We start from the raw sequence: 20016 nt of genomic DNA on the forward strand, positions 1-20016 counted from the left end.
TGAAATTTCATTTTAAAATCCACTGTGAATCCATTCATTTATTGATAGAACATAATGTTTGTGTTTAGGCTGATTCTTGTCTTACCCATACATGGATCACCTAAGGAATTATTAGAATTTGAAGAGCAAAAGGATGAATGAAGTTCTTGTTACATACATAAGGAGAGTATTTCAGGAGACAGTAGAATAACGAGAAAGCCCCAAACAGTGTTTCAAAGTGTTGACCATTTATCATGTTCTGGTCCACAATCATACCATAATGAGGCAGGTATTATATTTGACAATTGAGTCTTCTTACTCTCAAGTGTACTCCTGACACTATAACCTGTGGCTCAAAAGAATAGGGCACCAGCCCCATATGCTGGAAGTGGCAGGTTCAAACACAGCTCCAGCCAAAAACTGCAAAAAAAAAAAAAAAATTATTTGGTGCTTTTTTACCCTGCTTGACTTCTCCTGTCTATTTTTACATTTGTCTTTAGTAAAATGTATATAAATACTCGATGAGAATCTATAGCTTTTCAAGCACCACACTAATAAAGACAGAAAGAAAAAGTTAAACAAAATATTTCAACATTTCTATGAATGGTGAGAGTTTTATATTTTTGTTTCTTTGTTTGTTTTAATTATTGTAAACTTTTTTACCCCTACAGGACTCCATCTTCCCCATCTCCACTATAGGGACCTGCAGTTTGACTAGAAAAAATACACATTATCATCATCTTGTGTTGAATAAATATATGCATGAAAGGTTGGGAAATGATATGGAGGTTCATTGAAGTTTTTTGAGGCCTTTGAAATAATCCAGTGTAGAAAGTCACTTATGCTACTGGTTTATTAAGGCTGATTTTTCCGGCACCCTCGACAGTTCTTTTCTCAATATAACTTCATCAAATGTCTGTAGGGATATTTTTCGGAGAAAATGTGTGTTTCGTTAACCTTTGAAAACATACATGCTTTGCTCATTTTTCAGCCATTCCACAGTTATGGAGTTGTTTTGTTTCAAAGCTGTCTACTGTAAATCTTGACTTATGCAAAGAGAGACTTAATGAGTTTATTCCTTGGTACTGTAGTCGTAGATCAGCGTCTGAGTTTTCCCATCGAGTGACTCTTAGTGATAAGGCAGCCTTGACCCTTGCCCCCAGTTCTGATCTTTGAGACTTTTAATAATTCTCAAGAATTTTACATTGCCTAGATATTTCTATTTCAGTTCCAACAACAACAGCTAGTCACCAGGGACTATATCTACGAACACATTCTTTACTGAGAACTATTAAATATTGATTCTATCAAACGGATGCTTTATTAAGTAAGCCCAGGTTTGTTTTCTCCTGCTTGATTTAACTAGGTAGGTTGTATTCTAAAGATACCACACACACATATATATATATATGATATATATATCATACACACATATATGTAATATATATATATCCAAACACACTACACCCTTCTCTCCTACTCCCGTCCCACAATTCTACCACGACAATTCTAGTTTCTGGACCAAAATTTTCCTTATGAAATGAAGCAATTATCTCTCAAATATTACATATTTTTATAGCGTTTTTCAGAGCAGATGCACTTTATTTCTAGTTTTTTTTCAGTTAAATAATTGATGTACCCTGATATAGGTTTGGGTATTAACATAGACATATGATCATCAAAGGAATTTGAAGTTGACAGATAAAATTCACATAATAATTTTAATAAGATGTTAAACATTTATAAAGGTTTGTCCTTTTTCTAAATAAAAGGGATCTGACATGTAACAATCCTTCTGAACTGTGTTCATATTAAGAATCCTAAGTTCATGAGATGATTCAGACATTGGAGTGTACATTGTTTTTTAATGATAAAAATTTTTTGAGGCTATCATCATCTGTGTCATTTTCCCTCCGTTTGCATATCTGAAGGGATAGTGAAGCAGGCATCTTAAGCTCTGCTTACAATCTATAAAAAGGCACAGTTACAGTTACATGGTTATAGATCATTGGGATAAATTATACTGAGAGTTTCTTTCTTCATATTTTATGCTTAAAATTCTGGAAGATGACTAGAGAGATTGAGGGTATGGAATTGAAACATATAACTCGTAGTGAGGCAGTGTCTTTTTAAAAATTATCAAGGAACAACTCAATAGGAAAAGGCAACAAACCTGTTATTTGTGTGAGGGAAGCATGGCCTTAAATTTTTCCAAATATCTTTATCCATATGATTCTGAGTTTAGATCTGTTAAGGAGAGGCACACGACGAGTTGCAAAGCCAACAATACAGTCTCGGACACTAAGGAAGCATGGGTGAGCTTGAACAGGATGAGCAACAATTTCCAATTTGTATTTTAGAGGAGAAACCTGAGAAATAATCCTACAACACTAAGAAACAATCTAAAGAAAAATAACAGGATACGGAGGAAAAGTAATATGCGGTTGTAAACTATTTCAAAACAAAAATTTTGTAAAATTGGTATTGAGATTCCATCCTAGGCATGGTGGGTTGTAGTCTGTTCTTGGTTCTTGGTGTGCTCTTGGCTGAAGAATGACCAGAGACACTGAAAGCAAGCAAGCATGAGCAGTTTGTTACAGAAGGGCAAGATAGGCTTACAGAGGAAGAGCAAGACACCATAGACGATGACAAAAGGGCCTCCGTCATAACAAGAGATTCTGGTCATTCTTGGGGGTTCTGTTTTATATTGTCTGGATTGAACCTCCTCGTCGTTCAGATGTCACCATCAAACCACCCTGGCAGACAGCAGACAACATGATAATCAGCCATACCTTAAGTCTAAGTCACTTTCCAGATCCTGTTGTGCCCGGGCTGCCTAGCTAGGGAATTCCCTGCATTCTTTTGTAGATTGATAGGGTATTCCCATAAGTGCTATAATTGCTCAGGGTGGCATCAAGGTTGGGCAGCACCAAGGTGGGTCACCCAGGCTTGTCTTTCTTTTCTAGTGTGGCAACTGCTTGAGGCAGCACCAAGGCAGGTGCCTGTCTTTGTGCCTGGGAGAGCCAGAGGTCCCTCACGAAACAAACAAACAAAAAATTCTGTAATTCCAGCTACTCAAGAGGCCAAACTGGACACCAGAGCAAGAACCCATATCTAAAAAAAAATGAAAAAGTAAAAAATAAAATAAAATTAGAAAAGAGAAAAGTTTAAGAATAATCAAAATGCTCTAGGACAAAAGTAGAGTTAATCAGATATAATTTTAAGTGTCAAGGAAGAGTACATGCAAACAAGTTATTTTTATTTTGGAAAAATAGAAGCATTTTTTAATATATGAAGCCTCAGAAAACATTTTACCTAGGTGTGCTTCAAAAATAAACTACCCAAAAAGTAAGTTGAAAAATCGAACTCAAAAAAAATACAAAATAAAAAGAATAAAATACTGAGTTATCAAGGGAGATGATAAAGATTTTTTTAAAGAACTTTAATTATAATTTTTTAAATTAAAAATACCATATACATATATTGTCAGCAATGGAAACAACAAAATAACTGAAGTCTTAGAATCTGAGAGAAAAATATGTCCCTATTCATATATGTATATATATGAATAAAAGTGAATCCACAACTGTTCCCTTTTATAGTCACGCTTTTATAGCTGCCTACAAAAAAAGCTGCCTGTATTTGGTCTTCTTTTCCTCACTTCCTTATTCCATTTGAATTGTATTCTTCTCCGCATCACTCCGTTGAAGTTGATCTTATCAACATCACCAGGGACCAGCTTTCCAAAGACCAAAGCAGGTATCTGTCATCGGCACACATGAACTCATTTCTCTCTCTGCCACACTGGAAGGCTTTCTTTTAAATCAAAATCATTATTTTGGTGTGGGTAACACTCCTAGCTTTACTTCAGGTTGTGCTAATGACTCTTTCCTTCCTTGGCTTCTCCCACCTTTTATTCCTCTAAATGCCTGTGTTTCTCCAGGCAAACTCTCACTAGCTCCACTCTACTCCAGATGACATTATTCAGACTTATGGTTTAAAAGACAATAGAAAGTTGATTTCCCCAAATATGTTTCTGGCTTCAGACTCTCAGATTCATTTCTTTAACTAATAACTTGATGTTTCTATTTAAGCACCCAGTGAGTATCTTTAACTCTACATGGCTAGAATGGAATGTTTGATTCTCTCCTTAAAACTAGTCTTTCCCAGTCTACCACAGTTAGTAAGTATGTATCACCATTTATATGAGTCCAGGGGGAAAAGGCCTAGGAGTTATTCTGGAATTCTTTCCACATGGAGTTGGCTACCCCAAAAAATCATTCCTAATTCAATCCCCTCTCAAACCATCCACTGCTGTTAACTGTAGTTCTATTTTTTGCCAGGACAATTATAATAGACTCTTAATGATTGCTATAGCTTCTTTCCTCTTCATTATTATTCTCTACAAAATAGGCCTGTTAATATTTTTAAGACTGTGAGCTAACTGACAACACATAATTACACTTAGGATCTTCTTTATAAACTCTTTTTAATGACTGCAAGCCCTATGTGATGACAACTCATGTCCTGACCTTATCTGATTATCATTTATTATTTGCTAAGATTTATATATTGGCCTTTTTTCTGTCATTAAAATAAACCAAGCTTATCTTTGTCTCAGAGCTATGATAGTTGCTATTCTTACTGCTTGGATTGTCTTCCATAGATATTTTGTGTAGGTGATCCCTTCCCAACAATCAAATCCCTACTCAAATATCAGTTCCCTAGAGAGAATTTCTGCAGAACATGCTCTCTAAATTCACATCTCCACAAATATCCTGTGGCATCATTTTCTACCTTACTCTGAGGAGATATAATTAAAAAGCAAAATCTTCCAGCTCAGAAGCCCCTCTGACAAGGTGGATGAGGAATAATATAACTTTATTGTTGAATAAGCGTTAAACCAGAATTTGATGCACATAGCAGATAATCCACTGAGAGATTGCCAAGATTGGGAGAGCATCACCCTTTTATATTGCTAAGCAGATAGAACCCATTGCATGTACTGTATATTTTCAAGATGAACAATAACTAGCCCTCGTAGAAGAGGACTTGATAGATAGGCTGGGGGTGGTGGCTCACACCTGTGATGCTAGCACTCTGTAAGGACAAGGTGGGTAGATGACCTGAGCTCATGAGTTTGAGTCCAGCCTGAAAAAGAATGAGACCCCATCTCTGCTTTAAAAAAGAAAAGAAAAGAAAAAGAAAGAAAGAAGAAAAAAAGAAAAGCTAGCTGGGCATTGTGGTGGCTGCCTGTAGTCCCAGCTACTTAGGAAGCTGAGGCAAAAAAGGATTGTTCAAGCCCAAGAGTTTGAGGTTGCTATGAGCTATGATGCGATGGCACTCTACCTAGGGGGACAGTGAGACCTTTGTCTCAAAAATAAAATAGAACCTGATAGCATATTTATCATGCACATAATTTATCCTATATTCCCTTTATAGTTAGGGTGACTAATTATGTCAATTAATTGGTTTTACCTAACAGAAAAACAAACTTCTCATGGGTTTATAGTTTTGCAACTTGGAGTAATACGTCAATTGAGGTTAGGTTCCTACCAGTCCCACAGGTATTAGGAGATGGGGTGATATTTTTTGATGACTACATTAAAAAAGATAGTTCCCAAGTCTTGAGAAAGATATCTTTGAATCTTAAAATTGTCAAGAGACTTATTTAGTTTTTGAAAAGATTCATACACTTTTCAAAGAGACAGAAAGGAAATTAAAATCACCAGTTTTTAAAATAAATATTTTTAAGAACAGGGAATGAGGGAAAATTTCTTCCCTTATTTCTATAAGGGAAAATTCAGTCACTTATTTTTAACTTGTGATAACCCTTGCACTCATTACTATTCATATTATTATTCCTTAAAACATTAATCAGCAAAGCAAAATATATTATTTATGGATTGGTCTTTCTGGGTATTATATTTTATTTTCATTAGATTTTAATTTTGAATTCAAACTTCTCTTGCAAGTTTGAAATTGTATTCTGATTTTTAGAACAGTTTCTAGACCATGATAGATGCGTAATAAATAGTTATAGTTAGTAACAACTGAGTAATGTTCTTGTTTAATATTATTTTAAGGACAAAAAGTAGGTTGGAAAGAATTACAATAAAAATTGAAAAAAATACTCTGAGAGAAATATCTGCAGAATTGTTTTAACATTTCCTTATAGATTTATTTCATTTTGCATAATGTGAAAATAAGCATTTTCACTTAGCATAATGTGTTTCCTTCTACATTTTCTTTACCTGTTCATCCATTGATGAATGCGTAGGTTTATTCTATACCTTCACTATTGCAAATGGTGCCCAACTAACATGGGAGTGCAGATACCTCTTCACTATAGAGTGCTGTGTTGTTTTCTTTTTAATAGACTTGATTTTTTTTTTACCACAGTTTTACATTCGCAAGAAAATTAAGCAAAATATATAGAGTTCCACTGTATCCCCTAACTATATGTGCACACTTTATACACAGTAAACATCCTGCACATGTTCATTACAGTCCAGAAACTTTCACTGACACATCCTTAACCCCCTAAGTCCATAATTTACACATTTGCATAGCAGGTGTGCATACACATAGTTTGCATTCGAGTTCTCTCTTTATATCATACTCATTGTATGTGTTCTAACAAAGATATAATGACATGTATCTACCATTGTGGCATCATTCAGAATAGTTTCACTGTCCTAAAAATACTCTGTTCTCACTCTTCCCTAACTCCTGGAAATTATTGATCTTCTTTACTTCATAATTTTGCCTTTTGCAGAACGCCATATAGTTGGAATCATACAGTCTAACATATGTAGATTGGATTTTTTCACTTAGTTAGAAGGATTATAAATTAGCTTCAAGCCTTTTTATTGCTTCATAGCTCATTTCTTCTTAGTGTTAAATAAAACTTCAATGCCTGAATGTGCTAATAATTTCTGTATCTATTCACCCAGTAAAGGGCATCTTGGTTGCTTTCAAGCTCTGGCAATTATGAATAAACCTTTTACAAATGCTCTTATCCAGGTTTTTGTGTGGACATATGTTTTTAACTCGTTTGAATAAATACCAAGTAGTATGAATGGTGTGGTATATAACAAGAGTATATTTAGTGTGGTAAGAAACTGCCAAGCATCTTTTAAAGTGTTTATACCATTTTGCAGGCATGACAGCAAAGATTTCAAGTGGCTAGCCGGGCATGATGGCTCAGGAATTGCAGCATTTTGGGAGGCCAATATAGAAGGATTGCTTGAGGCCAGAAGTTTGAGACCAGCTTAGGCAATATGGAGAGACCATGCCTCTATAAAAAAAATAGAAAAATTAGCTAGGTGTGGTGGTATATGCCTGCAGTCCCAGCTTCTCAGTTTCTGAGTTCCTGTTGCTCACCTTCCTCCCCAACATTTGATGCTGTCAGTGTTTGGACTTTTCTCCATTTAATAGCAAAAGCTGTACAGTAGAGAGTCCATTGTTCAAATTCAATCTTGACTTGCAAAAAAATAATTAAACCTAGTAATTGAATCATTGACTTGAAAAAGCTGAAGGCAAGAATTGAATACAGGGCCTCTGTAAAGACTTTCCCACTACATCAAATTTTCTTAACATATTTATTTTATTTTTCTTTACACTTTGTACTTGTTATCCATTTTGAGATGGTTTAAATTGGGGGGACGACATTTGACTGTGTGTGTAGGTCGAAAATTGTTTGGATAGAGTTTTCTTCATATCTGTATCTCCAGCATCATAGAGCAACTTGATACTCTATCCTAAGACTCAGTTTATACAGTTCCCACTAAAACTTCTAAACTATGCATCTGGCTCACCCAATACTATTTTTAAGTGTACTCCGGAAATCCCAATCCTATAATATTGCTACTTTAATAAGTTATTTTATCTCTTTTAAGAGTGTCAAAATTATTTATAATAGTTTTGAAAGGAAAAATGGCAGGAAACAAGAACTGATCCCACTGGATGTTTATTAAATAAATGTGTGAAACATCTTAATATCAGAAACATAACTCAAAATCCATGGCATTTATCCTATCTGTCTTGATGTCCCATATCTCTCCCTAATTTTATTGTGTGCCAGAGAAAATAAGCATTTAAGTTGTATTTAGTATTCAAAGTCCTCAAACTTCATTTCAGCCCAGCTCCATGTACTGTAGCAGAAAAAACAGTAGAACCTCTGTAAGTTGACCACTTAACGGTCAACTGGTCAGGGCAACATATGGAGGTGGTCAAGATTAGGTAGTAGGCCTGGTGTACTGATATATATAAGGGATAACAATCTTGTCCATGAAAATTAGGTCAACTTAAGGAGGTGGTCAGTGTAATGTCAACTATAGAGGTTGAACAGTATTATATTTACTGAGTCTTAATGGTAAATCCACCTAGAGTAAAACTATGTAGAAATTTTGCTATGAACTCAAAACAGATCTTTTTCTTTTCCTTCTGTTGTTCTAGCTCATGCCTTTAAAGAATTACTGTTAATATATTTTTATGGCCCCAACAAAGAAAATCCTCCTCCATACATGTAAGCCTTAATATTTGGGATCTTTAAGAGCAAGATATGGTTTTGGTCACAGAAGAAAAAAAAATGTGTTTAAATTCATATTAATGTGAGGGTACAAAGAACCAGGTTACAATGTTTGCATTTGTTATGTAGAGTCTCTGTTTTAGTTGTGTCCCGCAACCAGAAGGTGTGCCATATACTTTTATGTTGTGCCCGTTAAGTGGGAACACACCCATTCTCCTCCTTACACCCCTCCTGCTATCCTTCCCCCTCCCTCATCTTGAATTTAATTGAGTTTTTCTTTTATGTTGGCATGTATTAGATTGTCTACTGGCTTCATATTGGTATTGAGTATATTTGATACTTGTTTTTACATTCTTATGATACTTTACTAAGAAGAATGTGTTTTAACTCCATCCAGGTTAATATAAAACATGTACAGTCTCCACCCTTTTATGGTTGCATAGTATTCCTTGGTGTACATATATCCCATCTTGTCAATCCATTCCTGAGTTGATGGACATTTAGGTTGTTTCCATATCTTGGCGATTATAAATTGAGCAGTAGTAAACAATCTAGTACAAATGTCCTTATGATAAAATGATGCTTTTTTTCTTGTGGGTAGATGTCTAGTAGGGAATTGTGGTGTCAAATTGGAGGTCTAATTTGAGTTCTTTGAGGATTCTTCATATTTTTGTTCAAAGAGGCTATATCAGTTTGCTCCTACCAACAGTGTAAAAGTGTTCCCTACTCTCCACATCAGCCACAACATATGCAATTTTGGGACTTTGTGAAGTGAGCTATTCTCACTGGGGTTAGGTGATATCTCAGGTTGATTTTGGTTTGCATTTCTTTGATGATTATGGATGATGAGCATTTATTCACACGCTTGTGTGAATAAATTATCTGTCTTCTTCAGAAAAGGTTCTATTCATGTCTCTTGCCCAGTTTTATGGGATTGTTTGCTGTTTTTTTATTGATTAATTTGAGCTCTCTGTAGATTCTAGTTATCAACCCTTTGTCAGATTTATATCATGCAAATTATCTTCTTCCATTCTGAAGGTTATCTATTTGCTTTAATTTTTGTGTCCTTATCTGTGCAGAAGCTTTTCAGCTTAAATAAGTCCCATCTGTTTATTTTTGTTGTTTCAATTGCCACTGAGTCTTTATATAATCCTTCCCTAGGTTTTATCCTTAAGAGTTTTCCCATGTTTTCTCCTAGGTTTTTTATGATTTTATGTCTTAGATTTAAATCTTTTATCCATGTTCAGTAAATGTTTGTAAGGTGAGAGGTGCAGGTCTGGTTTTAGTCTTTCACGTGTGGTTATATCAAGTTCTCTCCGGACCATTTATTGAATATGGATTATTTTCCCCAGTAAATACTTTTTTTTGGTTTATCAAAGATCAGATGGCTATAAAAGATGTGTTTTATCTCCTTGTTTTCTATTATGTTCCATATGTTTGTGTCTCTATTTTTATGCCATTCCCTGCTGTTTTGATCACTGTGGGTTTGTAATATAACCTGAGGTCTGGTAGAGCAATGCCTCCTGCTTTTTTTTTTTTTTTTATAACTAAGAATAGCCTTGGATATATGGGGTTTTTCCTAGTTATATACCAGGGGAAGAATTATTTTTTCCAGTTCTTTGAAGTATGATGTTGGTATTTTAATTGGTATTGCATCAACTGTAGATTGTTTTGAGTAGCATTAAATCTGTAGATTGTTTTGGGTAGTACAGACATTTTAATAATGTTGATTATTCCCAACCAAGAGCATGGCATGTTCCTTCATTTATTAATGTCTTCTGCTATTTCTTTCTTTCTTTTTTAAATTTTTTTCTGCTATTTCTTTTCTTAGGGTTCTATCATTATCTTTGTGGATATCCTACACCTCTTTTGTAAGGCGTATTCCTAGGTATTCCTTTACTTTGAAGCCACTGCAAAGGGAATTGTGTTCTTGATTTGCTTCTCAACTTGGTTATTATTGGCCTGTACAAAAGCTACTGATTTGTGGACATTGATTTTATACCCTGAGCCATTACTGTATTTCGTGATCACTCTAGGAATGACTCATAATTGAGTCTCTGGTGTTTTCTAAGTATAAGATCATATCATCAGCAAAGAGTGAGAGTTTGACCTCCTCTGCCCCCATTTGGATGCCCTTAATATCCTTTTCTTGCCTTATCACATTGGCTAAATCTTCCAGCAATATATTGAGTTACAGAAGCAATACTAGACATCCTTGTCTGGTTTCAGTTCTAAGTGGAAAATCTTTCAATTTTCTACATTCAGTATGATTTTAGCTGTCGGTTTGTCATAGATGGCTTCAATCAGTTTAAGAAGTGTGCCAGCTATGCCTATATTATTAAGTGTTCTTGTTAGAAAAGGTTGTTTAATTTTGTCAAATGCTTTTTCTGCATCTATTATGAGGATCATATGGTCTTTGTTTTTGCTTTTATTGATATGGTGAATTACATTTATGGATTTGCATATGTTAAACCAACTTTTCATCCCTAGGATAAAGCCCACTTGATTATGATGTATAATTTTTTAAATTTGTAGTTGTAATCTATTTGCTGAGATTTTATTGAGTATTTTTGCATAAAAATATGGGATGCTTCACAAAATGGTATGTCATCTTTGTGTAAGGGCCATGCTAATCTTTTCTGTATCATTCCAATTTTAAGATATGTGCAGTCAAAGAAAGCACTGGTCATAGAAAATTTTTAATGAACACAATTCTCTAGAAGTGGTGTGAATTATGAAGAAAATATAACTTTGGTGTAATTAAAAATAGCATCACAGTCATTGCTCAGCAAAATTTTATAAAGGATTTTTATTGAAAAGGAAACATTAAAGGAAATGACCTCTAAATTTTTTTAAAAGTTTACATTTCAAAACAAACCATCTTATGAAACCAGCATTCTAGAATTTTGCTTCAGAACTAGGGAGTTATTTGTTTTAATCAAATTGGCATCTGTAGCAATCAGAATGGTTGTGTCTGTAAGTAAAAACTCAACTGCAGTGTGTTGAATGTTGTCTGCCCCAAAATATATGTTCATGTCCTAATTCCTGGTTCTTATGAATGTGATTTTATTTAGAAATACGGTTTTCACAGAATAAGTGTAGTTAAGGATTTCTAAATGTTATTATTCTGGATGTAAGGTAGACCCCAAATTCAATGATTGCTGTCATTATAAGAAAGAAAACAAAGAGATTTCATACAGTGAGGAACACAGAGTGAAAGACATAGGAAGATAGGGTTAGACATTACAATGATGTGTGCACATGACAGTGAATCCCAACAATTGCTGGCAGCAACCAGCAGGTAGGAGACAGGCAGATTTTCACTTGGAATCTCCAGAAGGAACCAACTGTGCCAATTCCTTATTTTAGACTTCTACACTCCAGTCTTGTGACAAAATATGTTTCCGGTGTTGTAAACTATCAAGTTTATTGTCATTTGTTACTAAATCCCTACAAAATTAACAGAGGTACTTAAATTGACTTTCAAAGTATACAAAGTTATTATTTCATATTTACTCACTTTATTATTCACTCATAGGAAAATCATTTACTAGAATTTTAGTAGATGAAACATTTCAAACAAGTGGTGGGTAGGACAAAATTATTCACAATGAGGAATTCTGTGAACAAAGCAGTAGGCTGGGCATATTCATTTAATGTTCAACACATTTCTATAGGATTTATTCACATGGAGTTGAAGAAAAAGGACTCTAAAAGATGAATTAGCTTTTCCAGTATTGCCCACCTAGTGCGCAACTCAGATGACTTTGAATCTTGCTCTAACTTTGAAGCTGTTGTTCTCTCCAAAAGGAACTCATAACAGAAGTTTGCATGGAAAGTAATGAGATTCTAGTGAAATAAATTATTTTTGTGTCATTCTTTGATGGTAGACCAGGAATTGTATTATAGTAAGCATTTATCTAGGTGTAGGAAAAGCTGTGTTGGTTCAAGTTCCCCTGAGAAGAACTCAGAGTTGAGCGTTTGTATTCTAGTGGATTATGAGGAAAAACTCACAAGATAAACTGGTAAAAACAGAAGCAGGAAAAAGAAAGGGAAAAAGTCAAATAAGATTGTGATTTGAAGCAAGTTCCATGGAAAGAGATTTCAGACGATTTCCCTGGAAAAACTGGTACTGGACCGAGGCCAAATATCTAACCCCTCATGCCCTAGTCTGTCAGTTATTGACTAAAGCTTGCACTAAAGGAATGTGAACTCTCTTTGCTTGCAGGGCAAAGGGACTCCAGTAGCCTGAGGGCTGCCCCTAGGTAAATAGCTGCAGGTGTAGACCATTAACAAAGTAGCCTGAAGCTTAGAAAGGGGCTTACTGAAGATAGGGGAGATCCAAGGGGATCTTGAAAGAGCACCTCTCTGGTTGGCTCTATCATTCTTACATGAAATAAATGATACATACATAGAATAACCAAATACGAAACTCTCCCAAAAAACTGATTTAAGATAAATACTACCAATGTGTTAATTCTTAAATTATTGAATACCTTGTGGTTATTGTTCATAAAGGGAAAGCAGACTAACATTTTTTTCCTTTAGCAAGAGGGTAAAAGGCATTTCTACGTGGGTGAGGAATAAACCCCTGTCATTAAAATTGAATTGACTTAAAATTGTGTCTTTACCTCCCAGTGCCTACATAGAAAATAGCAGCAGAGGGGCAACTAACCAGGTAAATGGATTTGGGATCACATTTATGATAGGCAGTTGCTTTAGTTTATGTGTATAGTATTGTCTGGGCTGCTAAAATTTGATAATGGGAACTCATGTAGCCCTATAAATTCTTTGTTTGGCTTTCAAGTCATTCTGAAAGTAATGTCCCATGGTGCACTGACATAAATGCCACCTGGTATACAAGGATGGATGACACACACTTACTTGGAGCTCTTTTTAGCAAGGTATTAGCCTCAAATTGAAAAAGAAAACAGCATAAAGTTCTTTAATAAATATGGTGTGAGCTTAATGGAAACATATTGCTAATATTATTAGGTGTCTCAGAGAGTAACTGAAACATCATACTGTTGGTATTCGCACTGCCATTTTTGTTGCACGGGGCTTATAAAACACTTGCAAACACATTACTGTATGCAAAACATAATACTTTTTCTGGAACTCTGGTTTTTATGGACTTTTATGGCTGAACAATTGATATTTACCTATTGAGATTGGCTTAGAAGACCCAAAAGCAGCAGTGCAGAAGATAAACTATGACTATTTACCTATAATATGAGAACAGCAAAATAGCTAAAGGCCTCTTTAAATATTTCTGGTATTAAACTGGCATGACTGTTTAAAAGTTCAATATTTTACTTTCATTCTAAGGAGCCTAGAGTCTTCCCTAATCTTCTTTGTACAAAAGGACCCAGAGATTTCCTTTAAGGTTATGATGTCTTCTGTCATTACCAAACACATCGAACTTACTTCTTCATGTCTGGGACTGTTTTTCTTAATGTTATGGATACCACCTGCATTAACAGTTGCTCATTGGTGTTCTATTTAACCTCTGATGGACTGAAACAGAGCTAATATAGGGAATGCTTTATAATAATGATAGGATTGTGGATAGTTCTCTCTGGGAAAAGTAAAGAGAAAAAAATTCTAATTCACTGTAATGTTAAAAGACTTTCCCAGAATGAGTAAGCTCTCTGGTAAAAGAAAATTAATCACTAATCTCCACTCAGTACCTCCTACCCTAGCAACATATTGAGTCCTGGGGGTACAGATCTCCCTTTGGTTGCCCTAGTTCAGCTCCTAATTGTGTCAGGAATAAGTATGGTGGTAACAAATTTCCCATTGACGGCTAAGTAGGCTTATGTCCCTCCACTTTGGGGTGTGTCCTGCTCTGCTGGGGCAGTCAGGCTAATAGCACTGTGGAGGGCTAGGTAGGGATTTTAGAGTCTGAGTACCCCTTGGTCCATTGCAGGTCTTTAAGAGGATAGGCATGAACTTCAGTCTTGGTGGAATGCTTGGTGTAGTGAACACACCAACAGAAGGAAAGCAGTCACTGGTTCAATTGAAAGTCCACTGAAAGTTCAATTGAAAGACCACTGAAAGTCCTGGTTCAATTGTCTCTTGAGAGACCTGTGTCACATGGTGGCAACAGTTTGCAGGAGAGTGGAGAGGGAGAGGGGAAGAGTTGGAATGGAGGAGCATTGGCACTCTGATCCTCTTTGTCCTTCTTTCTAGAAAGCACCCACCCAGAATGTTCAAGCTCTGGGATCACACTGTTCCCTGGTACCTTCTGCCTCCTGTGGCTATCACAGTCTGGGTGGGGGATTAGGAAATGTTTATGTAGGGACCAATGACACGAATACTAATGAGTTAAAGCTCCCTGCAAAGGAAAAATGCACACAATGGCCAGAAAGGCAAAGTAGTGCGTGTCATCTTAGTTTGGGTCTGTGGTGACGGGAAACAACTCCAGAGGGACTGGCAGCCTGATTCTCTGCTTTCCAGAAGCTCCAAAGTTGACTTCTGGTGGCAGCATTTAGGTTCATAAGAACAGAAAAATTCTGCAGCATCTTGGGAGTATGCTAATTACTAGAGATATGAAGCAAGGAGAAACAAAACCCTTACCAACTTTTTCTTTGGGACTTCACGCTTCTCAGAGGTTGATTTCTGCCAAAATCTTGTTCCTTCTTGTTCTGCTCCATAACTTTAACTTCTTCCCATGGAATCACCAGTGAAAGTGCCTTTTAGCACTTTTCCCACTGAATTACACCTGCACTATGTTTGTTTTAATCTAAAACTTTTCCTTCTTTCTGAGACAATGTGTCAACCCATGTCTCTAGTCATCCCTCTTGCCCTGCTCTCCAAAAAATTAATCAATCACTAGATTTAAACACCTAAGAGAAGATAGTATGCCATCCTTTAAGCATCTAGAGACAGAGTAAAAGACAATTGTACTGGTAGAAAAAAAAATAATGTGCTCAAAAAATAAAATTCACAATAAAAAAATTAATTTAGGAGCAAATAAAGACTACAAATAGATAAATGAGGCATCAACTAAGCCCAAGTTAGTTTGCAAGAAGACTAGGAAAAGACTGTGTGATGGGATTGAATTCACACAGGGGGAAGAGATATGAAGACCTTTATGGAAAATGCTATGATGTTAGAAAGGTGAGCAGGTATGATTTACTTCTGGGCAACAATGAACAGATAGTTCTGGCATGAGGGAAAATTTATAGAGCGATAGTGGTGAGAACAAGGCTATGAAGGCAGGCCGTGCTGTATCACTGAGGACCTTACGCCATTAGAAAGATTTTTATCCCGTTGGCACTGGGAATCAGTTAAATACGTCTGAGTAGAGGAGTAGCAATTGCAGGCTTTTGCTCTATTTCATGCCGGAACAGAGACTATCAATTACCGAAAAGTCTATTCTCTCTCCCAGCAGAATGGAAGCTTGATGGGACAATTCCTATTAAGGGCAGAGAGTGGGAGGAGAGAGGGATGGAAGGCTTTCTGAGTAGTCAATACTCCCAAAGGTTGCACAGCTTGTGCTCCTCCGTACATAAAAGAGAATAATTAGGCCCAGTGGGTGTTACATCATAACATGCACTTTATGACTGGGTTCACACAATGCAGACGACTGGGGAGCATTGTTTTACTGTTCTAACTGCTCATTTTAGTTCAGTGCAAGCGAAGCCTAGGGCTAATGCTTCAACTAATGCAGCTGGGGGCATTTGTACCATGGAATTTTCCATGTTAACTTTCAAAATTATGTAAAACTGCAAGTCTTTATGCAACATCTCCACATTATAAGTACCGGGAACTACAAATCTATTGGCAAGGATCTTCTTTTAAAGGAATGAGAATGCAAAAATGAATGAGTTATTAACTGGCAACAGGAACTTTGTTTTGAGAACCTACCATGATTTGTCTAGGCCAATGACATGCGGTCCAATAAATGGAATGCTGTGCTAAAAAAAAGCAAACTCGTGTTCTATAGTGGAGACAGCATAGATCTTGAAAGCAGAAATAACAAGGTTTACTTTTCACATTCAATACTCATGAGCTGCGTGATCTTAGTCATTACTTCTCTGAGCTTCACTTTACAGATGCAGAGAATTGATTAAATGTTTTAAAGTGAATTCACTCAACCTAAAACAATGCAACAATTAAGATTAGATGCACATTTTCTGACATGAACTTTTGTCTACAGCACATAATAGAAACATACAGTGTCGCCTGTATAGTATGATATGTGCGTATACAGTATGGTATGATATAGTATGATATGTGCAGACTTGTGATGTTTTGGTTTTGTGCAACTTCACTGTTAATCGTGTCATTAGAGTTCCTGTGGGTGATATTCAAAGGATACAAAGAATGCTCCTTGACCAATGTCCCTTTTAGTCTTTTTATTTAAAAGCTTTACTGTATTTTTTATTCTAGGACACAACAAATCTTTACCAGTAAAAACAAACACACAAACAGAAAAACAAAAACTATGTAAAAAATTTCAAAGTATAAAAACATTACCCAAACCTCACAATAAGGAAAGGCAAATTGTTACCATCTCAGAGGTCTTGTTTAAAAATCACGGCACTATGACTGTATGTGTATGTATGTGTGTGTGTGTATATATATGTGTGTGTGTGTGTGTATATATGTGTGTGTGTACACTCTTTGACAACATGATATTGTTTTACTCTTGCCCAGTTTAGCCTAACATAAGAAAACATAAGTAGCAACTTAAGAATATGTTTCAATTAAATAATGGCATAGGTATTATTTTGAGGAGTGTTTTGTTTTGAAATAATGCAATGTCTCTGAATGTCATCAATTTATCTTTTTTTTTTCTTTCAAATAGGAGAAGGTATTTGAAGAACAGGAGTGAATCAAAGAGCCACTAAATTCTATGCATTTCCTCATCTTGAAAGTGTTTGAAAGCAGAAGTTAAAACTAGACTGGCTTAACTGTGCTAAGGGTCTATGAAGAATTTAAATGAGTATGCAAAAAAAAATAAGTAGAATCATTGAGACATTAGGGAAGAAAATTTAAAGTAGAAAAATGAAATACTGCATCTTTTGGATCTCCTGGTGCCTTTGGGATTGAATAGACTCCATGAGCGAAATCCTCAAATGACCTCCCATGTTAAATCTGAATTAGTGACACTAACTAAATGAACCTCATGCTTGCAAATTTTGTGAATCCTCTGTATTTAATTCTCATAGCAACCCTGAGCACTAATTTTAGTGATTCTAATTTAAGAGATGAAATTACAGAGGCTTCTGGAAGTTAAATAATTAATCCAAAATTTGGACACAATGTCTTAATCTAAAGTTAATAGTCTTTCCAGTGAACCATATTTTCTTGCCTCATCCAATTTCTTATTTCTGGTATATCTGTTTATTAATAGGTAGAAAGCTTGTTAACCAGTTGGATGAAAGTATTTCAAATTGTATATAGAAACAGCGCATTGTACCCCTTGATAGTATTAATGTACACAGCTATGATTTAATTTTAAAAAAAGACTTAATGGGTAGCTGATGAGGGCTGGCTCTCTCGAATGTGATTTTGTCACAGTATAGAAAAATCCAAAGTGATAGAAACTTTCAGGTTTTCATTGGAGAAAAGTGAATTTACTTTTGTATTTGAATTTGTTCTGTTTTGTTTAATTTTTGTGGTTTGGCTAGCATGAGTGAGAAGTTGAAAGGTCATGAGATTCTTTGCTAACCCTATCTTGATTGGGAGCTGGTTTTATTTTATTTATTTATTTATTTTTGCTTTTGCAGTTTGGCTGGGGCTGGGTTTGAACCCGCCACCCTCCTTCGGTATATGGGGCTGGCGCCCTACTCACTGAGCCACAGGCACTGCCCTGGAGGCTGGTTTTATTAAACCAAAAAGAAAAACAATGTTTTGTGGCATCACATAATAGTATAATGACACATCAATTGCCCATCATGCTTTCATTTTTATTATGGATATCAAAGCATGGATTGTGGGTTCTTTAGTGGGAATTCTATAGAGAATTCTTAGGTGGAATCATATGTGAATAGTATTTAATATAGTAGATAGCTAACATTTTATTTGTGGCATATATTAATTTTATTTCTTTTAACTAAAATAATAAATGAGGGAGAAAGAAGCTTATGATGGGGAGGTTATCAGAAGCTAGCCTTGCATCCAAACAAATATTTTAAATCAGTGATGTCGGGGGGGGGCATGGTTGTTACAGGGATACTGAAAGTGAAAAGAGACAAACGGTCTTGAAAAATCCTCTACTCCTCACACATTGACTGAGAATTTGTCCCCAATATAAGAAATGATATCAATTTGTAATACATATAAAGACGTCTCCCTAGAATAAGCACACTCGTGTAAAACACACGTAAAGTTTTGTAATAACATTAGCTTTCCTTACAGTGATAGCAACAAACCCCACCTCCAAAAAGGGGCAGGGAGAGGGGAAACTCCTACAGCAACAGCAAATACCAAAAGCAAAAAAGGCATGAAAAGAGTTCAGAAGTGTGTGAGCCTACTGAGACAATTGTCCTGATTTGTCTTCATGTGTATTTTTAGGCCCAATTTAGCTCTCTGCTAAGATTGAAAAATGATGGGCTTTTCCAATGCTTAACACATTATCATTTTCTGGTCCTGGCACCGGCTATTTCTGGATAGGTTGCTGAGTAAGGACCAGCCAAGTACTGTGCTCCCACTTGGTTTGCCATTTACTTCCAAATGTATCAGATTTCTAGTAATGCTGCTTTTCATAGGTAAATGGCTCTTCCATCAAAGAGCACATTTGCATATCTTTCAGAGCTCATCACCCTAAAGTAATCATCACTTGATCAGAAAATGCTTTTCCAAGCACTGAAGGATGACATTGAGCAGTTTGTCATACAGAATGTACGGGAAAGAAGGAAAGGAGGGTGCTGTATGTCTAAAAGACTGCTTTTGGAGAGACTGTTTTGGCTTCAAGTAGATTTCCCTGTAGTGTGCCCATTAATGAAGTAATTGTGGTCTCTGGCAGATATCATTTAAATGTTTTATAGCTAGTTTTTTGTGTATGCACGACTTTATTTGCATGTACGAATTCATTCTACAAAAGGGCTCCCAAAGAGAAGCACCATAACACAATGCTGGTGAGAGGTCAGGCTTTCTCAGTACTTACCATTACGTCCTTCTGTACAAGGTTAAAGAAAAGTCTGCAATTTCAGACATGTCTAGAATGTGTAAGTACCTGTGTTTAAAAGCAATTCTTAAAAAATATAAGTAAATAAAAATTTTTATATACTCACAGATCTTTTTAAGGATGTAAGACCAGAGTAGTATCAGTTTGGTGGTATAAACAAAAATGCCTTCTTCAGAGATATCAGGAGGAGACCTGCCTAGGTTTGAATTTTGTGAATTTTACTTATTATCCTAATTAGTTTGAATAATATATTTAACTTTTAAGTGTATTTTCTCATATGTAGCATAAGGATTGTAATAGTCATTTCTTGGCACTGGGCAGTTTAATGTGCCACACATACACATATAACAGAAAGAAGGTACTT

The 20016-nt window shown here is 35.7% G+C and overlaps 1 non-coding gene across 1 annotated transcript; it reads right to left on the bottom strand.

Moving 5' to 3' along the window:
* Window positions 1-11088: 11088 nt before the first annotated feature.
* On the bottom strand, window positions 11089-11195 carry LOC111724469. Its single transcript, XR_002772771.1, has one exon. It is a non-coding gene; the product is annotated as a U6 spliceosomal RNA (small nuclear RNA).
* Between the last annotated feature and the right edge of the window lie 8821 nt (window positions 11196-20016).

This window comes from Otolemur garnettii, unplaced genomic scaffold (assembly GCF_000181295.1).
Source record: "Otolemur garnettii isolate 467f Iridium unplaced genomic scaffold, OtoGar3 scaffold00001, whole genome shotgun sequence".
In the NCBI taxonomy this organism is placed as follows: Eukaryota; Metazoa; Chordata; class Mammalia; order Primates; family Galagidae; genus Otolemur; species Otolemur garnettii.